We start from the raw sequence: 15213 nt of genomic DNA on the forward strand, positions 1-15213 counted from the left end.
ATTATGGTCCATTTTCAAGATAAACTCAGATTATAGTTTGCAGCTCATTAGTGGGATGTGAAATCAAAGTGTGTTGCCACTAGCATTTCGAAATAACAGTGTTGAATTTAGTAAAGGTAAGTGTTCTAATTGTTGTTTCATTTACATGTGTGTATATTAGGTCATTGTGTAAAATGTATGTGGTAGGCAGGCAGACGGAAGGCCCCCATCACCTTCACTCGCTGGTTTTATGCCCATGAATATGTTACATTACATATCTCAAGCAATTTTGCAGATGTAAGTCATGTTACTAATCTGTTAACCTTCAAGTAGATGATCCTAGATTGTTTGTGCAGGCCGAGTAATTACATGAGCTCTTAAAAACAGCTTTCTCCCAGCTGAGGGCGGAAGGGGCTGTCAGAAAGATTTAAGGCATGAAAAGGACAAGGCCTGTTACTGGCTTTGAAGATGGAGGGAGCATAAGGCAGGAAATGTGGGCAGGCTTTAGATGCTGAGAGTGATGATCAACAGCTAGGAAACAGCCTCAGTCCCACAACCGCATGGAACGGAATTCTGCCAATAGTCTGTGCAGTTGAATGTGGATTTTCCCCTCAAGCCTCCTCATAACAGCCGGGCCAGCTGACACATTCTGACATTTGCTTTGGCCTTGTGAAACCCCGAGCACAGAATCTAGTTATGCTGTACTGGACCTCTGGCCTGCAGAACTCTGAGGTAAATAAGTGTCTAAGCTGCTGAATTTGTGGTAAGTTATTATGGCAGCAATAGAAAACTAATATACTTCTTATTGAAAATCAAGGTAAAAAAAAAAAATCAGAAATTCTGCTGTAGTGGAAAGGATCCTGGACAGGGACTGGGAGATTACTGGTTCTCATCCTGCTATGTTAATCACCCTTCCTGAGCTTTCTCTTGCCAATTAAGTAGGTTATTTTAAAATTATTTTCCACAGGACATTTTTTTTTTTTTTTTGAGACGGAGTCTTGCTGTGTCGCCCAGGCTGGAGTGCAGTGGCACGATCTCGGCTCACTGCAAGCTCCGCCTCCCGGGTTCCCGCCATTCTCCCGCCTCAGCCTCCGAGTAGCTGGGACTACAGGCGCCCGCCACCGCGCCCGGCTAGTTTTTTTTTTTGTATTTTTAGTAGAGACGGGGTTTCACCGTGTTAGCCAGGATGGTCTCGATCTCCTGACCTCGTGATCCACCCGCCTCGGCCTCCCAAAGTGCTGGGATTACAGGCTTGAGCCACCGCGCCCGGCCATATTTTTCTTTTGTGAACCTTATTTTTTTTTTTTTTAGCAAAATTTACCTGTTTTAGTGTACAGCTCTGAACTTTAATAAGTACCTAAAATCACCATCACAAGGTATAGAACGGTTACATCACCACAAAATTCCCTCATGCCACGCCTTTGTAGTCAACCCATCCCACCAACAATGTCCCTGGAAACCAGTAATCTATTGTCCCTGTGATTTTGCCACCTCCAGAATGTCATATAAATCAAATCACACAGTATGTAGCTTTTTGAGTCTGGCTTCAATTTGGCATAAGGTATTTAAGGTTCATCCATGTTGCATGTTATCAGTAGTGTGTTCCTTTTTATTGTTGAATAGTGTTTTGTTGTATGGGATGTAAGTACCACAATCTGTTTATCTGCCAGTTGAAGGGCATTTGAGTTACTTCTGGTTTTTAGTGATTATGAATAATGCTACTGTAACATTTGCATATAGGTTTTTGTGTGAACATCACTTTTTGTTGTTTCTTGGGTATATAGGAGTGGGATTGCTGGATCTTATTGTGAGTGTATGTTTAATTATTAAAGAAAATGCCAACTGTTTTCCAAAGTGGCTGTACCATTTTGCACTTATACCAGCAGTGTTTAAGAATTTCAGTTGTTTTGCATCCATGTCAGCAGTTGGTATTAAAAATTTTAGCCATTATAATAGGTGTGTAGTGGTATTTCATTGTGGTTTTAATTTGTATTTACCAGATATGTATTATGTAAATATTTTCTCCCAGTTCCACAAGATATTAAATTTTGAAAAAAATCCTATAAATGGTTCTTAGCTGCACTTAGCTCTGTTGGTGAGATGACTCAAATGAGGCACCTGTGCCTTCCAGGGGACTCCTTACTTTTCTACCTTTTGGTATAAGTCGCTGTGGAGAAGCAGGGCTTCCTTTGTGGTCACCAACTCCTGTGCCCTCCTCCTCCCTTAGTATCTGTCAGTCATGGGCTAATGGATCAGAAAGAGACCAGTATAGAGACCAGTATATCTGGCTGGGAGCACTAAAGTAGAATTTCCTGATGGTATAGATAATGCTTGGAGATGGGGAAAAGCAAACTATTGAAATCTGATATTAACAGTATGAAGGGGCCGGGCGCGGTGGCTCAAGCCTGTAATCCCAGCACTTTGGGAGGCCAAGACGGGCGGATCACAAGGTCAGGAGATCGAGACCATCCTGGCTAATACGGTGAAACCCCGTCTCTACTAAAAAATACAAAAAACTAGCCGGGCGAGGTGGCGGGCGCCTGTAGTCCCAGCTACTTGGGAGGCTGAGGCCGGAGAATGGCTTAAACCCAGGGGGCGGAGCTTGCAGTGAGCTGAGATCGGCCACTGCACTCCAGCCTGGGCGACAGAGCAAGACTCCGTCTCAAAAAAAAAAAAAAAAAACAGTATGAAGGACTAATATTCAAAAAGAATCAGAGAAAATTATGCTAAAAAGTAGAAAATTGTACTATTTGTTTATTTATTTTGAGATGGAGTCTTGCTCTGTCGCCCAGGCTGGAGTGCAGTGGCACGATCTCAGCTCACTGCAACCTCCACCTCCTGGGTTCAAGCGATTCTCCTTGAATACCCGGGATTACAGTCTCCCGAATACCCGAGATTACAGGTGGGTGCCACCACGCTCGGCTAATTTTTTATATTTTTGGTAGAGACAGGGTTTCACCATGTTGGCCAGGCTGGTCTCAAACTCCTGACCTCAAGTTATCCACCCGCTTTGGCATCCCAAAGTGTTGGGATTACAGACATGAGCCATTGTGCTCGACCTAGGAAATTTAAAATATGTTCCTGATTTCTTTGTTGTATCTGAATCAGGGATCTGACATTCCTCATTCAAGGCTTCATATCTCTGGACATCTTAACACTTAAAGCATTTTTCTTTTTTTCACCTAACTAATTAGCTCAGAATGTTCTCTGTACCATCTTGTAGTTTTTATACTGTTTAAAGTATAACTAGATTCCTGTAGGAATCTAGTTTCCCTCATCAAATCTACAATATCTAGCTAACTTGGAACCTTCAAGAACAATGGATGGTATGCTGTATGCATATCTGGATCAGGATGGTGAATTAGATATGTCTTACAGTCTCTCTAATGCCTAGTTTAATAAATGAGCAATCCCCCTCCCCCCACACCAAGTTCATACAAATTAGCAAAATATTCAACTCCAGCAATCAAACAAGGAATGGGACACATTGCAGTGCCACAAACTTCAACAAGCGAATAAGGAATGACATGGAAGATTCTAGAATTGAGAGGAAGTGCATGACACAGAAAGGTTTCTAAACCCATCTGCCAGAAGTCGTAACTGTGAGTCACCCAAATCTTGAGAGTTTTTATACTCTCAGTCAGGAGGAAATTAAACCAAAAGGTTGGTAGCTTTTCCCTTTTCTGACTGTGGAGAAGTGGAAAGGGCTCCTGGGGAGAAATGGGTGAAGCAGATGGAGATGAACTCTTCAGTGGATGTGAGGGTTATAGGCTAAGCTAGAGGATGCATCTAGAGCTAAGGGGATGGAATGTAGCTCCAAGTAGGTGGAGTAAATCCTAGTACTGTGTGTTAAACCTCCAAGTTGGTCCCATTGACAAGACAGATATGTCAGCCTGTCCCATTCAGGTACCTTTAAACATCGCAATCATATATCCAACTTCCTTTGTTCTGAACCTACCTTTCCCAAGCAACAGTTTGATGCTGACTTGGCTTCCCACGTAGCTCTCTCTATAGGGAGAGAAGGTGATTGTTACGGGAAGTTGGACTATTTGCATTCACTGTGACATTGATTTCTCTTTGTGGATGAATGGGGCCATTTCTGGCTATGATTTATCGATCCTTGTTGCTTCACTGTAGGGAGATGAGAGGATGTGGTGGCCATATGTACTTGGAATATTTCAGTCCTTGTGAGTGATTCCACTTGTAGATTACTGACTCGCCAAGCTACGGACAAGCAAGGGATACGGGCAAGTAATATGTTCTTAGAAAATTCTATACTACCAGAAAACACATACATTAAAAGAAAATTTCCCACAGGAAGTGATATAGGAAGGAATTGAGGCATTTTGGTCACTCATACTTGGGAGACTGCAGACTGCATTATGCCCATATTCATAAAATTCTATAAATGTTTTGATGTTTCAGATGAGTTGGTGGAGGAAGAAAGAGAAAGGAAAAGCTGTAGAATCAGGAGGAGATGATCTGGCCACATTGAAGGTGTGGGGCATCGTGGACCAGGTCCAAAATAATTGAAACACAAATATCCAGTTTCAACACAAGACAGACAGCACTGCCACTCACTGGCTGTTGTGCTGAATTACCTGGCAATGACAGGCATGGTTTTCTGTATTAGTGTAAAGATTAATTTGTTATAACAAATATGCCTAGAACATACTAGCTTAAATAAAGTAGAAGTTTATTTCTCTTCCATGTAACACTTCAACTGATCTAGACTAGCAGGGCAACTCTGTTCCATGACGTATTACTGGGACCCAGGCTCTTTTCATCTTATTGCTTTGTCTTTCCTTACTATAGCACTGTCCAATAGAATTTTCTGTGATGATGGAAATGTTCTACCTCCATGGTGTATAATATGGCAGTCAGCAGCTACATCTGGCTATTGAGCAGTTGAAATGTGGCTAGTGTGATCGAACCAACGTGATTAGTTCAAAATAAAAATTGAACAAAAATTTTAATATTACTTGATTTTAATTAATTTAAATGTAAATAGCTGCAGGTGGCTAGTGGTTACTGTATTTAAAAGAGCAACTCTAGATCAAAGGTGGGAGGTCTCCAAGTCTAGTTCTAGTTCACAGGAAGAGGAAGGAGAGTGTTAGTAGGACAAGGTGCGTGTTTTTAAGTTGGCAATGACCCAGAAGTTGCACGCATTATTTTAATTCAAATCCCATTGACCACACTTAGTTAACTGGCCAAACCCTACTTCCAAAACAGTGAAGGAATACAATCTCTGGCCAGGAGGCCATGTGCCCAGGTACAACTCTGTTATTATGGTCAAGTGACAGATTTTAGTGGACATCCAGAAGCCTCAGCCACAGTATCTCATCTTTGCAACTCTTAACTGTGTGACTGTGTAGAATGCTCACGTGAGCATTTCTAAGCCTGCTTTATAATAACCATTACAATTTCATGAGGTTATTGTGAGGGTCACCATGAGATAATACTATTAAAACTCTCAGCATAGTGCTTGGCACACCGTGTTCAGTCAACATTAGACATTGCTATCGTAGCTTTTCTTACCTATAATCTTGGCCTTCAGTAATGCATACTGAGCCTTCCAGACTTTCCTGTTCTGAGTGTGGGTTGCCTATGGTAACAAAAGCTCTAAATAAGTAATGAGGGCTATTTCAAAGACACATAAGGGAAACACCAGACATGTACATCAGACACTGAGCTAGGCTAGTAAGGGTTTGTTTCTGAGAAAAAGGTTCATTTGCTGTGCTGACAATCCTAGGTTTCTTGGCCTGAGAAATATTCACTGAGATTATTAATGTTACCATGAAAGTGCTCTTTGGAGACAGCTGGAGAGCTGGACAGCCAAAGACAGACAACTTGTCCCCTGCACTCCCCACTCCCTAATAGAGTGCAGGATAGCAAAAGGAGAAAGACATGCTTTTAAAAAGATGTCTGTGCTGGTCAGCTGGTGGTGTTTCTTGATGAGCCGATAATGAGCACATCTCTACCTTATTAGAAAAGATAAATAGAGACTGACCAGGATGCTGCAGGGCAGTGACAGCTGTAGAAATTATCTGCTCTCATCTCAGGGGTGTCACACCAGTGTCACAAAACAGAGCTCAACATTTAGCTTTTAAATTTACATGAGTAAAGATAATGAATTCACTAGAGACTTTCAATGCATTTTAAATAAGTGTGTCATTTCAGAATAAGCATCTGTGAAACTGTATTTCAAAACGTTGTGCGACAGTATTGCTTATTTGTCTTACCGGCTAAAAAAAAAATTTGTGCCTTCTGTGTTTAGAAATAATAAAATACTAATCTGGTGAATGCTGGATGAAAATTTTAGGGATAATTTCTAGATTCTTCCTCTTTTCATTGTTACTACATGGCACATGTTAAAAACAAAGGCTAAATTGGGTTTTCATTTTCTCTTAATGTCCCTCATAATCATGAGTGACATGAATTACAATGATTTCATGACATAGTTTGTAAAAGTGAGAAGGTCTGTAATTCAGAACAAGTATCCTAGTAGAGAAAAATGTCAGACATAACTGAACTGGAGAGAGAAGATTTCCAAGACAGCTTGTGATCTACCACTGAACAGACCTGTGGAGGATTTGACAAGGGAATTCCACTGCACTCGACTTCTCTAAAGGGCGAGATTTCTCCCAGGGTCTGATTCTCACAATTCTATCTAGCTAGTGGCTTAGGAATGAGTATAGTCTGTCCTGAAGGAAAGTATCTATTTAAGTTAGCCCTGAGAGCCAGGATTCAAAAGCTGGGGACAGTTGGATGGAGGATCCCCCTTCAGTTGAAGCTAGGAAAACACTACCCAGTATTTTAAAAGACAATTTTGCAGTTGTGAGACACTGAGAACAAGCATGCTTGCTTCATGGCTGATGAAATCTGGTGGAGAAAAGACAGTTAAGGGATCATTCTAAAGGGAATGCAGTCCTCCTGTGACTGCCCTTGGGCCCTCAGATAAGGTCCAGACTGCTTAGTAAGACTTCAAAAGTTCTTTGTGACGGGACCTTGCTCACCTTTCTATGATGATTTTCCCCTCTCCCCTCCCTGTGCTTCAGCCACTTTGGAGCTACCGAGGAAGCCCTGGTCTGAGGCTTCACAGATGCTGTTCCCCCTGCCTGGTGTACTTTCTGCCTCTTCTCCTCTCCCCTGTTTGCCTACTTAACTCCTACTCACTGTTTAAGTCTGAGGCCAGGAAGGTTTTCCTGTCCACCCTCCAGAGGCAGGTAGATGTCCTTACTCTGGAATCCCATGTCCCTGTCTCCCCCCGTCACAGGGCTCACCACACTGTTGAGTAATTGCATGTTTCCCAGTCTGAGCTTCCCATGGGATCGCCAGCTCCATTAGGGAGTGATGGAGTCTGTCTGCTCTGTCATTGCAGCCTCAGTGCCCCCACTCAGGGTCTGCTGTAAGACAAATAGAAGATTGATCTTAAAAATCTCATTAAGATGTTTTTGGTTTAAAAGAGTAGTATGTAAATCTATGATTACTATGGAAAATTAAAATCACAGAAGATAGATTAAAAAATGTAAGTTCTTTTTATTATCGCTCCACAGTCAATTTCACCATCCCCATAGGTATCAACTGTTATAAGTTTGCTGTGTTAACCTTCCAACCTTTTTGTATGCAAATTTCATAATCATAGATATATAATTTTAAGGCAAAAAGCAAGCCATATAATGATACATAAGTGAACTACATACACATCTTGACATGCCCAATTTATGTTAAAAATGTGTGTGTAGTTAACATTCTAAGTTGTAAGCAACAAATGAACCATGTTGATTTTAAACAGAAAAATAATTTAATGTAAATTAGCTCATAAAATAAGCAGGAAGGCTAAATAAGCAGATTTGAAAAATGGGCAGGAAGAACAGGAAGCTGGACAGTCAGCAGCACAGCTACGCTTCCCCACAGAGCAGGTCCCATGAGGACCCTGCAGCTGTCCTGCAAGCCCTGAGCTCCTCACGGGGCACCTGACTGTCTCCAGCAGGGTAGCTTACTGCTGACCAGCAAATACTGATTGATGCTACTGCTAGTGTTATGATGAAGTCCAGTCCACCCCGACCCCCAGTGGTCTTTGCACTGTTAATTTTTGACTCGAAGGACCAGTCAGAGGACTGGTCAGGGCGAGGCAGGAGACTGCAGCTGGTTGCAGAGGGACTGAACGCACAGGTGCCTGGAGACAGGCAGCCTCTCCCTCCTACTAATTCTCCTTCCTCCCAAGCTTTTCTTTTTCTAATATTCTTTTGTTTTCTTTTAATGTTTAAATTTTGGATCCATCTGGGATTAATTTTGGCCCATAGAGTGACATAGGGATCCAACTTTACTGATTTTCTGAGTATTCAGTTTTCCATATGCTATTTTATTTTTTATTCTTTTTTTTTTTTGTTTTAAGAGAGAGTCTTACTCTGTTGTGCAGGCTGGAGTGCAGTGGTGTGATCTCAGCTCACTGTGACCTCTACTTGCTGGGTTCAAGCGATTCTCCTGTCTCAACCTCCAGAGTAGCTGTGATTACAGGTGCCTGCTGCTGCACCCAGCTAATGTTTGTATTTTTTTAGCAGAGACGATCAGGCTGGTCTCGAACTCCTCACCTCGAGTGATCTGCCTGCCTCGGCCTCACAAAGTGCTTGGATTACAAGTGTGAGCCACCGGGCCCGGCTTCAGTATATCATTTTAAAAGTAACCCATTCCCTAAATTCCTTGATGCATACACCCTCCCAAGACTAAACCAAGAAGAAGTTGAATCTCTAATAGACCAATAACAGGCTCTGAAATTGAGGCAATAATTAATAGCCTACCAACCAAAAAAAGTCCAGAACCAGATGGATTCACAGCCGAATTCTACCAAAAATACAAAGAGGAGCTGGTACCATTCCTTCTGAAACTGTTCCAATCAATAGAAAAAGAGGGAATCCTCCCTAACCCATTTTATGAGGCCAGCATCAACCTGATACCAAAGCCAGGTGGAGACACAACAAAAAAAGAGAATTTTAGACCAATATCCCTGATGAACATCGATGCGAAAATCCTCAATAAAATACTGGCAAACTGAATCCAGCAGCACATTAAAAAACTTATCCACCATGATCAAGTCGACTTCATCCCTCCTCATCTCCCTCCTCCTCATCTTTTCCATGGTTGTGTTTGCCCAGGAGTGCCCCAAATGGTTTTAATTACCAGAACAGTACAAAATGTTCTGCTCTCTACTGGAGCTAAAAGAGTTTTTCTGGCCCATCTTTTATTTTTATTTTTTCATAGAAACTTTATAATCAGCTTGTATAGGTTTCCCTCTTCAATCTATTGGCATTTTTATTGAGATCATATTAAATTTATAGTTTAATTTAGGGGAGAATTGACATCTTTAAATTACTGAGTCTTTCAAAGACAGGGTATAGTTTTTCATTTATTCAATTATCTTTTATGTCCCTCAGTAGAATTTTAAAATTTACTTCTTGTAGATTTTGCCCATGTTTTGAATTTTATCTCTTTGGTTGTTGTTGTAAATGAGATCATTTCTTCCCATATACTTTGTAACTGTTTGGTGTTTCACTTGCCATCCTATCAATGAGGTCTTTTGATCTTCTTGTATATAAAATCTCCCTCACTTCTTAAAATGTATTTACTAGATATTGGTTTAGTTTTAAAAGTAATACATGATATTATAAACGAAATTAACAAATGAAAAGTAAAATTTCCTCTCATCTTGGTCCCCAGTTCACTCCTAGAGTTTATCACTGTGGGTTATTTCTTGTATAATTTTTCCAGAGCTTTTTCTTTTGTGACTTATACATGGGTATATGTGTATGTAACAAGATATTCTTTCTTGTTGAAATGATATTCTTTCTCCCTTTCGGGTGAGGCCTAATAGACTGGACACACAATAAAGGCCTTATACTTCCATGAGTTCAACCACCTTTGTAGGCTGTGCTAAGAGATTTTAAGTGAGGGTTGCATCATACCTCTGGCCAATGAGAGTATGAGTGTAGAGGCCGAAAGATTTCTTTGGAGTTTTCTTTTCTCTCTTTTCTTCTAAGAGTTCTTTAGATGCAAAGTCAGGGCCTCTTTCTGCTTTCTTCTGGGCCAGGTAAAGTGCTGCTGATTCAAGCCTGCCTTGGATTGAATGATCTTCCTTCTCATGGCTTTCCTGTTGTAGTTGGCTTTTGTCTGAGTCACCTTCACAAAGAATCAGCTTTCTAGCTGGTTTGAAGAAACCACTTCAGCCAGGCATGGTGGCTCACACCTGTAATCCCAGCACTTTGGGGGTCTGAGGTTGGTGGATCACTTGAAGTCAGGAGTTTGAGACCAGCCTGGTCAACATAGTGAAACCCTGTCTCTATTAAATTATAAAAATTCACTGGGCATGGTGGTGCTTGAACCTGGGAGGTGGAGGTTGAAGTGAGCTGAGATTGCGCCACTGCACTCCAGCCTGGATGACAGAGCAAGACTCTGTCTCAAAAAAAAAAAAAAAAATAGAAACCACTTCAAAATTACTTGATAGAATAGAAAAATCCAGACTCTGTAAACACATAACACATGAAGCTTTGTACATCCTGTTGGCCATTCCCTTAAATAATAGATAAGAGAGTTATGAATCTGATGACAAGAATGGCCACAGCGCCTGCCTCTACCAAAGTTGGATAAGTGATAAAGGACCGGGGGTGATGGAGGGTGATTTTAAATGTCACTCAGGGCTCCAGTCAAAAATTTGGGGGGTTACTCTTCTAGGGATTTTCACATTGAACATCACCAGAAATTCCCTTTAAAAGATAACCAGAAATTTATCCTTTTTCATGTTTTACAAGCATAGAGCAAAAATTCTTTTAGATGAGCACACACTAAGGGTGCAGAACATAAACAAAGAAAATTCTCCATAACCCATTTATCTTGCTGGACTTAGAAAGGGTGAGTGACAGTTACAAATGAAAGGCCTCCCAGGTATTTTATTTTCTGTGGTAGTTTAAGGAGGAAATGTGTTTCTGGGAATATTTGCATAACAATAATAAAGCTGTGCCCAACTTCCTGTGACAAAAACCTGGGTTGATTAAAATATTTTTTAAAATGTGAATTGGATTGGAAAGTGTTGTTTAAATGTTTTCTGTTCTGTATTGACGTTCAAGAGGACAGAAGTTGAGGAGAGAGGGAGGAAGTACTGTAGGTACTCAGGGTAGAGCCCCAGAGGTGCATCAGTTCCATGGTTGGGTCTTTGCTTTGTGTGCCAGAAATTCAGAGACAGTCTCATAAAAACCACATTCATAGGAGACTTATGCATATGGATACTCCATACCCTGCAGGTGAGGCACCACGGAGATCACCCCTGTGTGGGGCTGTGGGTGAGAAGAATGAACAGCAGATGCAGTCTGTTTCCCATTGCTGTGGCCTTTGGTGCCCCCCTCCTTGGACCATCTGCGGCTTGGGGATAAATAGAATTTCACTTCAACGGTTATAAAATAATTAGTCTTGGCTGCAACACTTTTTTTTTTCTTTTGTTGTTGTTTTTGAGATGGAGTTTCACTCTTGTTGCCCAGGCTGGAGTGTAATGGCGTGGTCTTGGCTCACTGCAACATCCACCTCCCAGGTTCAAGTGATTCTCCTGCCTCAGCCTCCTGAGTAGCTGAGATTACAGGTGCCTGCCACCATGCCCAGCTAATTTTTTGTACTTTTAGTAGAGACAGGGTTTCACCATGTTGGCCAGGCTGGTTTCAAACTCCTGACCTCAGGTGATCCACCCACCTTGGCCTCCCAAAGTGCTGGGATTACAGGTGTGAGCCACTGTGCCTGGCCTGCTACAACACTTATAACTTACGTTTGTATGGCAGTCCCACTGACTTAGTAGCCTCATGTGCTTTGTCTTGTTTAATTAGAATAATACTTTTGCAAGGTTAGGTAAGAGGGTAATTTTTTTTTTTCAGGTAAGATTGAAATTTAGAGAGCCTTAATGACTCCCCCTAAGGGACCCAGTTATTTGGGTGAGGGAGGGATGTAGATGTGGAGCTAGTATCTTCTCTCTGTCTCCAAGTACTGCGAGAGCCCTTTCTCAGCTCTCGCTTTTAACAGGCCAACCAGAGGTGCATTTCAGGAGTTTGCAAAGTTTCATCATTCATAGCTTAATGATACAGGAATTTTTGCTCCTTAGTTCAGCTAAAATCCGGGTCTCACAACTAGGAAAAGTTAGTCACGTGGACACATTGAAAGGTGTGGAGGATGGATTCATTAGGCAAAAAGAAAGCTCTCAGCAAAGAAAGAGGGGGTCTTCTCAACAAACTCCCACTTCACAGTTTGAATACTAGGCTACCACACACGAGCTGAAGAGGCCCGGCTCCTCCTCCTGCGTAAGGCGTGAATTCCGGCATGAATTCCTGGTGGTTCCATCCCATTTCCCCAGTGCATGTAGGCCTGCTGCAGTCATGCCCAGGCAAGACCTTGTGCAGGTTCCCTCACCTGCACAAAAACATCTGGCACAAACACTTGTGGGGTGGGTTGGAGATTTTCCAGGGACCCTGCCTTATCTGCCTCCTGCATCTATCGTTACTAACTAGCCTCAGTGACCATCAATAGTTCTCCAAGTGTGTCCCCAGACCAGCAGCCTCAACATCACCTGGAAACTTGTTAGAAATGTAAGTGCTCAGACCCCAGTCTGCACCTGCTGAATCAGAAGTGGTGGGGCAGGGTCCAGCAGGCTGTGTTTGAACAAACCCTTCAGGGGATTCTGATGCAGACTTAAGTGTATGAACCTCTGGTGTAGACGTGAACCTCTGGTGTAGATGTGAACCTCTGGTGTAGATGATCTGAGTAACACAGTTTTGAGGGTTCTCTTAAATTAAAATAGATGATATGAAAACATGGGAACTGACTCTATAAAAGCCTCCAACAACCCAAGTAATCCTTTTAGTATCAGCACCTAGGTTAAATCATGCTTTCCTTTCCTTGTCTGAGGACACTTATCAAGCAGGACGATGTGCCATAGGGCTGGAATAAATTTGGTATTTAAACTGCATGTACTTCTTTCTCTTTGAGAAAACACAAATATATTCATAGACACAGAAAACAGGGGACCTAGAATGCAAAAGTCAAGTTCTCCCATAACTAAACTGCAAGGTTATATGTTGCTTCAGAACACAAAGAGATGGATTTCTGACAAGGGTTACCCACCAAAGAGACCCCAATCTTGAAAACTTCCAGATCGCACCCGAGAACATGCAGTTCCCAAAGAAATTCAATAGAAAGATGGGAGAGATCCTAGTGTCATGGCATTTCATTCTCTTGAATAGTTGGTGAGAAAAAAACAAGAGGGATGAAGGGATTCGGTTACCATGACAACGTGGAGAGGCCTGGCTGGTACCCTGGAGCTGACAAAGCTGGGCATCCCGATTCTACAAGAGAGAAACAGGGCTGTTGAGGCCTGGGGATTGGGTAGAAATGAATATTCTTCTATTCCTGTACACTTCTGCCACACTGCCTGATTTTTAAAAAATTGATTCAATTAAACAGCATGCACAGTGACTGTGGCTGATGCACATCCTTTCATGCATTTCCCCTACCTGGAAGGCACTCCCCTCCATTTCTGTCTACTTTCTATTCATCTGTCACTGAATAGCTCCAAACCTGCTTCCTCACGGATGATTCCTCATTCACCGGTACTCAGCAAACCACAGCATTCAAAGCTCTTCCACTGCTTCCTGCTTTACAACAGTTTTTTAAAAATTTTTCTTTATACACATAAACTATGTCCTTCAGGGGGGAAAAACAATAACTTTTACTTCCTTGTGCCTTCAGGATCTAAACAACAAAGCTGTCCATAGTCTTTTTTCCTCCTTTCTTTTAAAATAAAAAAAGCTAACAATGATGTGTGCTTATTGTGTGCTCCACCTGACCTATTAGAATGGTAGAAGAGCAATGTCACCTGAGGGCTTGTTAAAAATGCAAATTTTGGGGCTTTGCCCCACATCTGCTCAATTAAAAGCTTTTTAGAGGATGGGGCCAAGGAATCTCTTTTTAATAAGCCCTTCAGATGATTCTGATACACATCGAGTTTGTGGATCACTGTACTAGAGACATCTGAGTGTTTCATAATTTTTTCTCATTTAATTTTCACAACCACTCTTAATTTAGGAACTATTATTATTCTCCATGAAGATGATGGAACTGAGGAGCAGAGAGTATGAGTAAATTGTTTAAGGTCCCTGTGGTGTATTGTTTCCAAAGATGTGGGCAGCAATCCCTCCCCCTTTTTCAATGTGACTTTGTCATTTTTCTCCATCAAAAAGTGCAGTCTATTTCCATCCTCTTTGAACTGTACTGGTCTATGACTTTCTTTGACCAGTAGAACACAAGGAAAGTGACATGGTGCAACTTCCAATGCTAGGCCTAAGAGGCCCTGCAGATTCTGTTTTCACTCTCTTAGTCCTCTCACTCTCCATGAAAAGTCTAGGCTATCCTGTTGGAGATGAGCCGCATGGTAATAGGGATCCTGGAGAACGAGCAACTGGACCTTGTGGAGAGAGGCACCATGTAGAGAAGAATCAATGTGTGCCAGCTGACAGCCGGCAAAAGGCCTAGTCATGTGACAAGGCCATCTTGAACCTTCAGCCCATCCTCATCAGCAGCTGACTCCAGCCTCATGAGCCTTGCTAAAGCCACATGGAGAAGAGACTTGCTAAGCCCTGTCCAAACTCCCAACCCACAAAATTCTGTGCAATAAAATGGCATTGTTTTAAGCAACTGAGTGTTGGAATAGTTTGTCACACAGCAGAGGAGAACTGAAACAGTCATATATTTGTCAAAAATAAATCAATAAAATAAAAAAGAATTGTTTTTTTTTAATGTATTGGCTTTAAACCCAAATTCCAATGCAAGAAATTTGGTAAGCTGTGGTACTATGTACTATATATAGTACTTATTTTTTTCTACCTAAGTTAGGTAATAAAAATGATAGCTAATGCTTATGTGGTACTTATAATGTACCAGGCAGTAAGTGCTTTGAATATATTTTAATTTGTTGATTTTTAAATAATTTTTGAAATATATACTAAAATAATTTATTTTCAGCCTTTTTTCTAATGCAAGTTCTTAAAGCTCTACATTTTCCTCTAAATACTACATTAGCTGCATCCTAAACATTTTGATATGTCATATTCTAATTAAGTTCAGAATAATTATGATTTCTTCTTTGACCCAAGAGTTTTTTTCCTAGAAGTATATTGCTTAATTGTGAGATTTTTCTAATTATCTTTT

This window comes from Trachypithecus francoisi, unplaced genomic scaffold (assembly GCF_009764315.1).
Source record: "Trachypithecus francoisi isolate TF-2019V2 unplaced genomic scaffold, Tfra_2.0 Lachesis_group17, whole genome shotgun sequence".
NCBI classification, from domain to species: Eukaryota; Metazoa; Chordata; class Mammalia; order Primates; family Cercopithecidae; genus Trachypithecus; species Trachypithecus francoisi.